This window comes from Hyla sarda, chromosome 3 (genome assembly GCF_029499605.1).
Source record: "Hyla sarda isolate aHylSar1 chromosome 3, aHylSar1.hap1, whole genome shotgun sequence".
Taxonomy (NCBI): Eukaryota; Metazoa; Chordata; class Amphibia; order Anura; family Hylidae; genus Hyla; species Hyla sarda.
Genome location: NC_079191.1, coordinates 416,420,346 through 416,433,296, shown reverse-complemented (window position 1 = coordinate 416,433,296; position 12,951 = coordinate 416,420,346).

The following is a 12,951-nucleotide window of genomic DNA, read 5'->3' as shown; positions in this document are numbered from 1 at the left end:
TGACATCACGAGCACAGTGCTCTCTGCTGACATCTCTGTCCATTTTAGCAACCATTTTGACATCTCTGTCCATTTTAGCTAAGGGCAGAATAGTGGCTCAGTGGGTTAGCACTGCTGCCTTGCAGTGCTGGGGACTTGAGTTCAAATCCCACTAAGGACAATAAATAAAGCATTATTAGTATTATTAAAATAAAGTCAGCAGAGAGCACTGTGCTTGTGATGTCATCAGAGAGCATTCCAAAAAGAAAAGAATTTCCTCTGTAGTATTCAGCAGCTAATAAGTACAGGAAGGATTAAGATTTTTTAATAGAAGTAAATTACAAATATGTTTAACTTTCTGCCACCAGTTGATTTAAAAGAAAAAAAGTTTTTCACCGGAGTAACCCTTTAACCTTTTCCTGACTTACTGATTTATCTACTCTGGGCATTTTGTTGTATTTCACCAATGCTTACCCATCTCTGTACCTGTGGCAATGTACACATGAATCTGATGTACCCTGACCAGATCCCCCCTTCCTGGCCCTGTGGATTTGGAGTTGTATCTCTTATTTTATGTGCATTTAGATGTTTGTCTTATTATTGTGCATTTTGTACTAATAAAGCTTAATGAGTTTCTGATACTTTGGTCTATATACGCTTTTCCTTTTTGAACTAGTGATTACTCAGCGCAGGATCTCCTTATTGTAAAGGGTTTTTTTGGTGTTACAATAATATACATGGTAATAGGCTACATCATATCTTAAAGAACATGCTTAAAGAAGCATTTCTGTGCATTACATGGACAGCTCATTGTTTCCAATCATCAGTGACATGGTGGCACTAAGCTAGAGGTATATCGGCGATCACAAGAAAAAGGGGATCATGTGACTTTGTATTTCATGTGATTTAGTGTCTCCAGCTGTTACAAAACTACAACTCCCAACATGTCCGGACAGCCTTCAGCTTTCCAGGTATGCCGGGATTTGTAGTTTTGCAACAGCTGGAGACACGCTGTTTGGAAAACAATGATGGGACTGCACCTACAAAAAGGCTTAGAAAGACATGAAGAGAGCAATTCAATAGAAAAAACATTCCCTGTATAATAATAATAATAATAATAATAATAAAAAAAAAACCATAAAATAAAAGTCTTGGAAAACTACTTCAAGGGTAATATTAAAAGGCAAAAATAAAATAAAAAATACAAGAAAGGTCATATAGAATATTGAATAAAGCAAGGCCTTGAAGATACAGTACTGCATTCCTCAACAGAACATAGAGGAAAAGGGCATTGTGTGGTGTAAGAAGCATTCTCACACCTCCAAATTCTATAGAAGGGTTAAAAAAATATACACTAAGGACTATGCTGACTATCCCTTAGAGGCCTCCTTTATTCCCACTGTATAAATTGTTACTCTTGTAAGGATACAATGAAGAGCGAAGGTAAAAAAAAAAAAGCTGCATCCACAGATGTAGATTTAAGTAATGTGCTCAGCTGCTGCGGATCCCACACAGGTCCCGGGAGTCCGGCGTTTATGTCTGTGAGCAATGCACGCAAATTACTACAGCTCTCCTTTATTTTAACTAAAGCATGAAAAAAAAATTATATAAAAAATAAATAGCAAACCATATATGTATATCTATCTATATATATCTATATATATATATATATATATATATATATATATATATATATATATATCTATATATCTATATATATATATTTATAGACATGTATATATATCACAGCCATCTTTGTTGTATGAAAAGTCTTCCATAGGCTTACCCAAAGTGGAAAGCTACTCTATATGAGCCACTACCATATATTAAAGAAGCATTTTTTTAATGAATATTTTAAGTCTTTAGGCTATGTTGACACGTTGAGAAGAGGAAAATAGAAGGGGTCCAGCTCCTGGGTAGAAAAATCCAATAAAACTTAACCTTTAATGGCAACCAATTAAAACATGGAAAGTCGCCACGGAGGTGACGAGTGACATGTCACTAAAAACAAGGGGGGGGGGGTGAAACGCCGACGCGTTTCGAGCAGTTGCTCTTAGTCATGGCGTTGGTACCTAGTCACACGGGGGTTTAAATACCCACTGGCATATGGTCGGGTCCCACCGTGGAAAAAAGAAGAAAAAATCCATATTTGGTGAGCTGATCTACTCCTTTTATGTTGACACGTTGTGTTATATTTTCACACATTGTTTTTATGCAATTTTCCAAAATCATGGTGAAAATTACAGGTTGCAGTAAAATATTGCAATATGTAAACACAGCTTCAGGGGAGGTGTATAACTACTATATATCCTAATCCCACAGAGAGAGCAGCAGCAGTATACAGATAGAACTGGAGTGGAGGTGTATAACTACTATTTATCTTGATTCATAGAGATAGCAGCAGTATACAGATAGAACTCGAGTGGAGGTGTATAACTACTATATATCTTGATTCATAGAGATAGCAGCAGTAGTAAACAGATAGAGCTGGAGGGGAGGTGTATAACTACTATATATCCTGATCCCATAGAGATAGCAGCAGCAGTATAAAGATAGAGCTGGAGGGAGGTGTGTAACTACTATGTATCCTGATCCTATAGGGATAGCAGAAGCAGTAAACAGATAGCGATTGAGGGGAGGTGTATAACTACTATATATCCTGATCTCATAGAGATAGCAGCAGCAGTATACAGATAGAACTGGAGGGGAGGTGTATAACTACTATATATCCTGATCACATATAGATAGCAGCAACAATATAAAGATAGAAATTGAGGGGAGGTGTATAACTACTATATATCCTGATCTCATAGAGATAGCAGAAGCAGTATACAGATAGAGCTGGAGGGGAGGTGTATAACTACTATATATCCTGATCTCATAGAGATAGCAGAAGCAGTATACAGATAGAGCTGGAGGAGAGGTGTGTAACTACTATATATCCTGATCTCATAGAGATAGCAGAAGCAGTATACAGATAGAGCTGGAGGAGAGGTGTGTAACTACTATTATAAATACTACTATATCTCATAAAGATAGCAGCAGCAGTAAACATAAAGAGCTTGTAAGGGAGGAGTCTGGGAGCTAACAGGAGGGGATCTGGTCAGTGTTTATGTCATCCTGTAATTCACAGGGAGTCAGCTGACCCAGGGCCGACCACTTCCACTGACACATTAAGTACTTTAACTTTGTGAGCGTCAGACTGGTGATCACATGATCAAGTTGGAGTAATAAAATACATTCCTGTATTATTTCATTTGTTAGCAGAAATAAGGCTGTATCTCAATTTGACCTCTTTTTCATTAGAAGCCAGTTTATGATATTGGTGGAAAAGGTTACAGCTAATATAAACATTGTATTATGTCCAAACCATTCACATGAATAGTCCACCATGTGATATATAGATGGTATGGTGTCCCAGAATGAGAGACACTGGGGAGATACCCTCCTCTTAGATAGCCATGTACCTTAGTAGGACATATGCCAGGGGTAAGTGAAGGAAAAAGATTGTCCGGCACATAGACATAGATCCAAAGAAGGAACAAGGTTTAATGTGTTTCAAGTCACATGTGGTTTTTATGACTAAGAGTCAGAAGTGACTTGAAACGCGTCAACTTGTATCTATGATCCTTTTACGGATGTATGCACAATAATATGGATGTAAGTGAAAATGTCCTTCTATTTAAAGGGGTACTCTGCCCCTAGACATCACATTCCCTATCCAAAGGATAGGGGATAATTTGTCTGATCGCGAGGATCCCACCGCTGCGATCTCCCTGCTTCACTCAGCGTTTGTTTAGAGCATCTGGTGCAGCCCGGAGGCTCGGGACATCACAACCACACCCCACTTGTGACATTACGGCTATGCCCCCTCAATGCAAGTCTATGGGAGGGGGCGTGACAGCCGTCACGCCCCCTCCCATAAACTTACATTGAGGGGGCATGGCCGTGAGGTCATGAGCGGGGCGTGACCGTGACATCACGAGCCTCCACCCCACATTGCCAGTCATCTGGCACTGATCGAAGTTCACTCCATGCACCGGATGTCTGGGGTGCCGCAACCGAGATCGCGGGGGTCCCCAGCAATCAGACATCTTATCCCCTAGGGGATAAGATGTCTAGGGGTGGAGTACCCCTTTAAATCTATTCTGATTAATGTTATTGATTCATGTCTTATTTTTAATCCCCAAGTGATACCAATCGGTACTAAAGTCCACGTATTTTCAAGTTAAAAATAGCAGAAGGAGAATTTGTCTACATTTTACAGGTTTTAGCTCTTTTAATTGATCTGTGGGATGAATAAGAAATCTTCACTTGAGTCATTTCTCCTCTACTGTGATTCTTTACAAGCCAGAAACATTTATACTGTTCAATGAATAACATTATCTATAATTTCGCTTTGCGCTTGTATGAGTCCATCATCATCACTACCGCTTATGCATATTACTGGTTTTGCTACTGTAACAATTTTTTATTTTTTTTGCTATCAGTTCTGTGTCTTAACACATATTGTAGGCCAAAGTGTAGGGCATCCACAGATGGGCGTATTACAGTCCTATTTAATGCACAAAACAAGAAAAGAAAATCCAGCCCTCAGTCTTTTTTCTTTTATTAAAGAGGTACTCTGAAGGAAAAAAATTTATTTCATATCAACTGGTGCCAAAAAGTTATACAGATTTGTAATTTACTTCAATTTAAAAATCTTAATCCTTCCAGTACTTATCAGCTGCTGTATACTACAGAGGAAGTTGTGTATTTCTTTCCAGTCTGACCACCGTGTTCTCTGCTGCTACCTCTGTCCATGTCAGGAATTGTGCAGAGCAGGAGAGGTTTGCTATGGGGATTTGCTCCTGCTGTGCACAGTTTCTGACATGGACGGAGGTGTCAGCAGAGAGCACAGTGGAAAGAGCTATACAACTTCCTCTGGAGCATACAGCAGCTGTCCTTGTCAAGAACTGTCCGGAGTAGGAGAAAATCCCCATAGCAAACCTCTCCTGCTCTGGACAGTTCCTGACATGGACAGAGGTGTCAGCAGAGAGCACTGTGGTCAGACTGAAAAGAACTACACAGCTTCCTCTGGAGCTTGCAGCAGCTGATAAGTACTGGAAGGATTAAGATTTTTAAAAATAAGTCATTTACAAATCTGTATAACTTTCTGGCACCAGTTGATTTAATAACATTAAATTTTTAAGTACTTATTTAACCCCTTAAGGACTCAGGGTTTTTCCGTTTTTGCACTTTCGTTTTTTCCTCCTTACCTTTTAAAAATCATAACCCTTTCAATTTTCCAACTAAAAATCCATATTATGGCTTATTTTTTGCGTCGCCAATTCTACTTTGCAGTGACATTAGTCATTTTACCCAAAAATGCACGGCGAAACGGAAAAAAAAAATCATTGTGCGACAAAATGGAAGAAAAAACACCATTTTGTAACTTTTGGGGGCTTCCGTTTCTACACAGTGGCATATTTCGGTAAAAATTACACCTTATCATTATTCTGTAGGTCCATACGGTTAAAATGATACCCTGCTTATATAGGTTTGATTTTGTCGCACTTCTGGAAAAAATCATAACTGCATGCAGGAAAATGTATACGTTTAAAAATGTAATCTTCTGACCCCTATAACTTTTTTATTTTTCCACGTACAGGGTGGTATGGGGACTCATTTTTTGCGCCGTGATCTGAAGTTTTTATTGTTATGATTTTTGTTTTGATCGGACTTTTTGATCACTTTTTATAAATTTTTTAATGGTATAAAAAGGGACCAAAATACGCTTTTTTGGACTTTGGAATTTTTTTGCGCGTACGCCATTGTCCGTGCGGTTTAATTAATTATATATTTTTATAGTTCGGACATTTATGCATGCGGCGATACCACATATGTTTATTTATTTTATTTTTTTACACTGTTTTATTTTTTTTATGGGAAAAGGGGGAGGGATTCAAACTTTTATTAGGGAAGGGGTTAAATGACCTTTATTAACACTTTTTTTTACATTTTTTTTGCAGTGTTATAGGTCCCTTAGGGACCTATAACACTGCACACACTGATCTCTCAGCCTGATCACAGGTGTATTAACACGCCTGTGATCAGCGTTATCGGCGCTTGACTGCTCCTGCCTGGATCTCAGGCACGGAGCAGTCATTCGCCGATCGGACACCGAGGAGGCAGGTAAGGGCCCTCCCGGTGTCCTGTCAGCTGTTCGGGACGCCGCGATTTCACCGCGGCGGTCCCGAACAGCCCGACTGAGCAGCCGGGTCACTTTCACTTTAGAAGCGGCGGTCAGCTTTGACCGCCGCTTCTAAAGGGTTAATACCGCACATCGCCGCGATTAGCGATGTGTGGTATTAGCCGCGGGTCCCGGCCGTTGATGAGCGCCGGGACCGACGCGATATGATGCGGGATCGCGGCGCGATCCCGCTTCATATCGCGGGAGTCGGCGTAGGACGTAAATATACGTCCTGCGTCGTTAAGGGGTTAAATTTAGCAATGTAATGAACAACCACCACCAGTGGTGGAACGAAATAAAACATATACAACAAACCCTGAAGGTCCCAGAGACCGGTACCAACACATAATCAAATTTAGGACATATGGAAAATTGCTCCTGTTAAGCGGCAAGGAGTTCTGAGACCCAACCGGAAAAAGCCCAACACAGACAGACATACTTACACACGCACAAGCACACATCCTGGTTTCCCGGATTCAGAGACACCAATGCGCTTCAGCTTGGCAGGGGTATAATACAACCTCAAAACATACCTAGATTGGATCAACATATCTCTACTACTGACTACTGTGGAATAATAAGAGCCTTCAACCTCCTTCCATTGATCCTCAGACAAATCCGGATTATCAGCCACCCATTTATGAAATGCGTGAGCAAATGGGCTAGGCCCAAGAGTTTGGAGGAGAGCATAGGGGCCCAGAGTTAGGGGCTTAGAGAGGTCTGTGGTGCCCGGGAGAAGCTCCACTTCAGAAAAAGCAGGAGTATACATCAGGGAGCCAAACTGCGCCCGAACCGCATGTCTAAGCTGAAGATACCTGTAAGAGGCATTTCCAGAGATGCTATAACTTTCTTTCATGTCCGAAAAGAATAAGAAAATCGGATCCTCTCCTAACAATTGGATCACAAATTTGACTCCATGAGAACCCCAGAACCCAGCCTCCTGTAACCCATGCAGGTTAGGTAAATGTACATTCCCCCACAAGGGTGCTCTAGGAGATACCAGAAGCTTCCGGAATTTACTCAACACTACGGACCACACTGCAGCTATAGTCTGAAGAAGAATAGGAAAAGAAGAGCGAGATGATACCTGTAGAGTGTGTTAGTAAGAGCTTCATAGGAACCCATCATCGCCCCAGCCTAGGCCATCGCCGAGTTTGACAGATCCAGATCGATCCACCATGCTGCATAGACCAGTTGGGAGGCAAGAAAATAGTTATAGACATCAGGGGCACCTAAGCCGCCCTGCCGCTTAGGAGCCTGGAGAAGAGCCCGACCAAGTCTGGGAGGTTGTGCCGGCCAGTAGAAGGATCCCAGAGAACCACTTAGTGTGTGAAAATACTTCCTTGGGGGAATCATGGGAGCCAAATGAAACAGATAAAGGAATTTAGGGAGATAAATCATTTAAAAAATATTGATTCTGCCAGCCAGGGAGAGAGGGAGTGAGGACCAGGCAGCCAGCCACTCCACAGTGGAACGTAAAAGCGGCTCCAAGTTTAGGGGGAAATAATCCATCAGGGACCCAGTGACCTCCACCCCTAAATATCTAAAACGGGAAACCACCTGTACCCCTGTCGGGAGAGAGGTGGGGAGGGGGATTCCAGAGGAGATGGCCATTAGGGATGACTTAGTCCAGTTGACCCGCAAGCCCAAAATAGAACTAAACCGGTCAAGTAGATCAATAAGGGACAGTAGTGAGCCCCCAGCGTTCGCTAAATATACCAGGGTGTCATCCGCATAAAGTGAAACCTTTCCTACAATCAACCCCCTAGGAATACCACAAATATGCGTATGGCCGCTGCCAAGGGTTCCATCGCCAGCACAAATAGAAATTGAGATAGCGGAAACCCCTGCCTTGTCCCACCACCCAGGAGAAAGGGAGCAGAAACACCCAAGTTAGTGCGAATACGGGCCCTGGGACTATCATATAACGAGCACACCCAAGCACCGAATTGGGGACCGAACCCAAACGCACCTAAGACCTCCCACAGATAAGGCCACAGCACCGAATCAAACTCTTTGTAAATATCCGGACTAACGACCACACCAGTAGGAAAGTCTTCCCCAACCGCTGCTATGTTGAGTTGCAAGCGCTTCACGTTGACATCAGTGGCCCTACTCGGCATATCCAGTCGAGTAGCCAACACTTTAGCCAAGATCTTAAAGGGGTACTCCCTTGGATTTTTTTTTTAAATCAACTGGTGCCAGAAAGTTCAACAGATTTGTAAATGACTTCTATTAAAAAATCTTAATCCTTCCAGTACTTATTAGCCGCTGAATACTACAGAGTAAATGTTTTTTTTTTTGGAACACAGAGCTCTCTGCTGAAATCATGACCACAGTGCTCTCTGTTGACATCTCTGTCCATTTTCAGAACTGTCCAGAGTAGGAGAAAATCCCCATAGCAAACATAAGTTGCTCTGGACAGCCGAGAGCACTGTGGTCATGATGTCAGCAGAGAGCTCTGTGTTCCAAAAATTTCCTCTGTAGTATTCAGTAGCTAATAAGTACTGCTAGCAGACAGGGCAAAGAAGGGGCAGTATACAAATAGGAGTAAAAGTCCCGAAAGACAGAGTTGACCAACTGGGGGCCTACCACCACAGCACCATCACTACCTTTAATACAGGGAATAGAGGCAGCTGGGCGACTAGCCCTCGCCAAGTACACTTTAGGCAGGCAGTGTTCCCCCACATTAGGCACGCAGTGTTCCCCCACATTAGGTGCAATATAGTCCCCCACATTGAGCTGGCAGTATGTACCCCCACATTAGGTTGGTAGTGTTCCCCCACATTAGGCAGGCAGTGTTCCCCCCACATTAGGCAGACAGTGTTCCCCCACATTAGGCCGGCAGTGTTCCCCCACAGCAGTGTTCCCCCACATAGCAGGATCGGAGGATCACTGGTCGGAACACCGAAGCTGACGCGCCACTGGTAAACACTTACCAACTGCCAGCGTGCGTCCTTCTTGCTTCTTCTCCGCTCCCCGTTGCCATGGGCGCACGCATGGGACGTGAGTGACGTCCCTGCGTGCGCTAGTTCCCGCCGGTCCCGGGCCGCAGGGTTCTTAACAGAGGTGTCCCTGTGTTCCGAAAGCATCTTTTGGAACAAAGGGATGTGCTGAGGCAAAAACACCCGGCGGGCCTCCCCTGCTGAACCCCCGAGACTGACTCACCGAACCCAGATTCAGAGCCACTGCCCTAAATACAACTACTACGTGGTGTTAAAAGAATGCCGAAAAAGCTACAACTATGATTACTAAAGCTCCCTCCCGCGCCCCCCCACACAATACACTAAAATGTCTGGTAACTAAGAAAAACCACCCAGAGAGGCCTTAGGGAACCAGAACCTATGGAGGCCCTAAACAAAATCTAACTCCCCAACTTCTATCTAAAGACATTCACGGAGAGCAGTCTTTCAAGGCAGTCCAGGGCAATTCAGTCTGGTGGCCTGACAGGAGGGGCCGCATCCACCCAATGAAAATCCTTAGTCGGTGAAGTGAAGAACTTAGTAGAAGCACCATCCACCACTCTCAGACGAGCAGGGTACAGCATGGAGTAGCGGTATCCCTTGGCTTGCAGCTTTGCCCGGACCTTCGTGAACTGCACTCGCTGCTTGCGAAGCTCCACAGAAAAATCTGGGTAGAAGGACAACCTGCTTCCATCACAGATGACATCGCCCTTGATCCGCACTGCCCGGAGAATATCATCTATGTCCTTGAAGTGGAGAAGTTTGACCAGAAAAGGACGAGGAGGGCCACCAGGAGGATGGGGCCGAGATGGAACTCTATTGGCCCGCTCAACAGTGAAGTAAGGAGGAAACGTGTCCACAGGAAGGATCTCCTTCAGCCAGCTCTCAAGAAACAGAACAGGGTCATACCCTTCCACCTTCTCAGGGAGGCCCACCAGGTGTATGTTATAGCTCCTCAAGCAGTTCTCCATGTCATCCATCTGACTTAAGACTCCCGTGACCTGACGCTGTAGGGAATCAAATCGTTCTGGCAAAGGTGTAGAGTGTCTTCCACTGTAGACACCCTGCGTACCACTTCCTCAGTGCGCTCTATGTGGGGGCATTGTTACCTAACTGGGGGAATTACCTATGTGGGGGCATTGTTATCTAACTGGGGGCATTGTTACCTAACTGAGGGCATTATTACTCAACTGGGGGCATTACCCACCTGGGGGACACTACCTACCTGGGGGCATGACCTACCAGGGACCACTAACTACTGAGGCCACTATATACTACTCAGCTGGGGGACACTATGGATGAGCCCAGGCCTTAAGCTGTGTAAGGGGCCCCAAATTTTCTAATGGCAGCCCTGGTAGCAGGCTCCAATCCAGGGCACCGTGTGATGTCAGCAACCTGTCCTTCCCGCCAGCAGGAGCAGCTATGGTTACCGAACAGAAGCCCCGCCCACAAAGGCTAAAGATGGTGCCCCACTTTCAGAATGACCGAGGGTCCAGGAAGGCAGAAAATCAAAGAAAAGCCCTCTCCGCTCACCACAGCACTGCACGGCTCTGGCGAGGGATACGCCACTGCCCGCACCCGAGCTGTCTTTCACTGCGCTCCCCCGACCTGCATCGGCAGGACTGAGCCCCCAGGAGCCACCCCCTCCACGCACCACCAACAGGACTTCAACATGGATCTGTGCCTACAGCAACCTAAGGGTTCATGCACACAACCGTATTGAAGGAGAACTCTAGCTTAATAGAACTCATCCCCTATCCACGGGCGAGTACTCAGTGGTCGGATCCAGACAACCCCCCCCCGTGTGATCTGAAACTTATCTTCCATCCTTAGAAGAGGGATATGTTTTTATATCCCAGAGTACTCCTTTAACGCTTCATATAATCCATTACTTATATGGAGTCATAATACACGTCCACTTAAAGGGGTACTCCGGTGAGAATTTTTATTTTTTAATTGACTGGTGCTAGAAAGTTAAACAGATTTTTAAATTACTTCTATTTAAAAATATTAATTCTTCCAGTACTTCTCAGCTGCTGTATGCTCCACAGGAAGTTCTTTTCTTTTTGAATTCGGGTAGAAGAAACAGACATGGTTGCACATCTACAATCTTGTATAATTATCTGATTGCTTCTCAGCATAATATCAAAAACTAACAGGTTGTTAGTATACATTTTTGATCAAAAAGTACAAGCCCACTCGCCACGTCAAGGCCACCTATTTAGAGTGGGTCCCTAACGTCCCTAGCATAAAATGGCGTAGCACTGGGCGGCGACCACCACCGCCGCGACACCAGTGCCCACGGGGGGGGGGGGGTGGGGTGGGCGACCCACTGGCAGAGCGGCCCCAATGCCACTCAAACCAGTCTATGGGTCGCACCTCCCCGCAGAGACGGCGCCACGGCAGCAACGGACGCCGCACAGCACCACACCAGTGTGAACAAGGTGTAATAGCTCACTTACCATGCTCTCCCAGTCAGACTGGGAGGCTGCTAGGAAAGAAATGGCCCTTGTTTAGCTAACTACTACTTATATAGGGTTGGGCTGAGGGGGTGGAGAAGAGTGCAGACACATGTTCAAACAAAAAAAAATAAAAATGTCCTTTCTGTCTGACCACAGTGCTCTCTGCTGACACCTCTGTCCATGTCGGGAACTGTCCAGACCAGGAGAGGTTTGCTATGGGGATTTGCTCTCCTGCTCTGGACAGTTCCTAAAATGGACAGAGGTGTCAGCAGAGAGCACTGTGGTCAGACAGAAAATAAATTAAAAAAAGAAAAGAACTTCCTGTGGAGTATACAGCAGCTGATAAGTACTGGAAGTAGTAAGATTTTTTAATAGAAGTAATTTCCAAATCTGTTCAACTTTCTGGCACCAGTTGATTTAAGATTTTTTTTCTTCCCACCAGAGTACCCTTTTAAGTCTATGGGCCCTTTTGTACCTCCCTGTATCTACAATTTTATATGAATTGAAGACATACAGATTTAGTATGTGTTGCTTCTAGGGGAGAATACCCCCATCATTTATTTGAGTATAGGGGCACCGTATGATGGCACATAGAATGACCGTGTCTTGGGAGAAAATAAGCTTAAAATTAAAATCTGCGCAGGGGAAGAGTGGTGCAGCTGCCCATAGCAACCAATCAGAAGCGATCTGATTGGTTGCTATGGGCAACTGCACCACTCTTCCCCTGCGCAGATTTTGATAAATCTCCCCCATAAACTGTAGACACCTCCACACTAGTTCTATGCGGAGTGATCCGAGTCTGTAAAATACTGTAGCAGAAACGTTAATCTCATTACATCTATATTCCTATTTATATGTGACAACCGATCTTCTGAGCCAAAAATGTGCGCACAGCAATTGTCACACCCTTGGCCACTCTGCTGGGCTGGTAGCCACCACAAATCACATTATCCAGCAGGGTGATCGCAAGAGAAATCCATTCTTTAGAGCAGTGTTTCCCAACCAGTGTGCCTCCAGCTGTTGCAAAACTACAACTCCCAGCAGGCCTGCTGGGAGTTGTAGTTTTGCAGCAGCTAAAGGCACCACGGTTGGGAAGCATTGCTCTAAAGAAAATGGGTGGAATATTTTTCTCACAATTTGGTATATTTTTATTGATTTATTGTTGATAATAATAATAAGATTATTATTAATAATAATAATAATAATAATAAATTATTATTAAGTTCAAACAGGCAGATTTTGTTTAGATTTTCCGCAGCAGATTTTGCTACCATAGACTTCAATGGGTCAGTAGAAAATCTGCAATAGTTGGAGA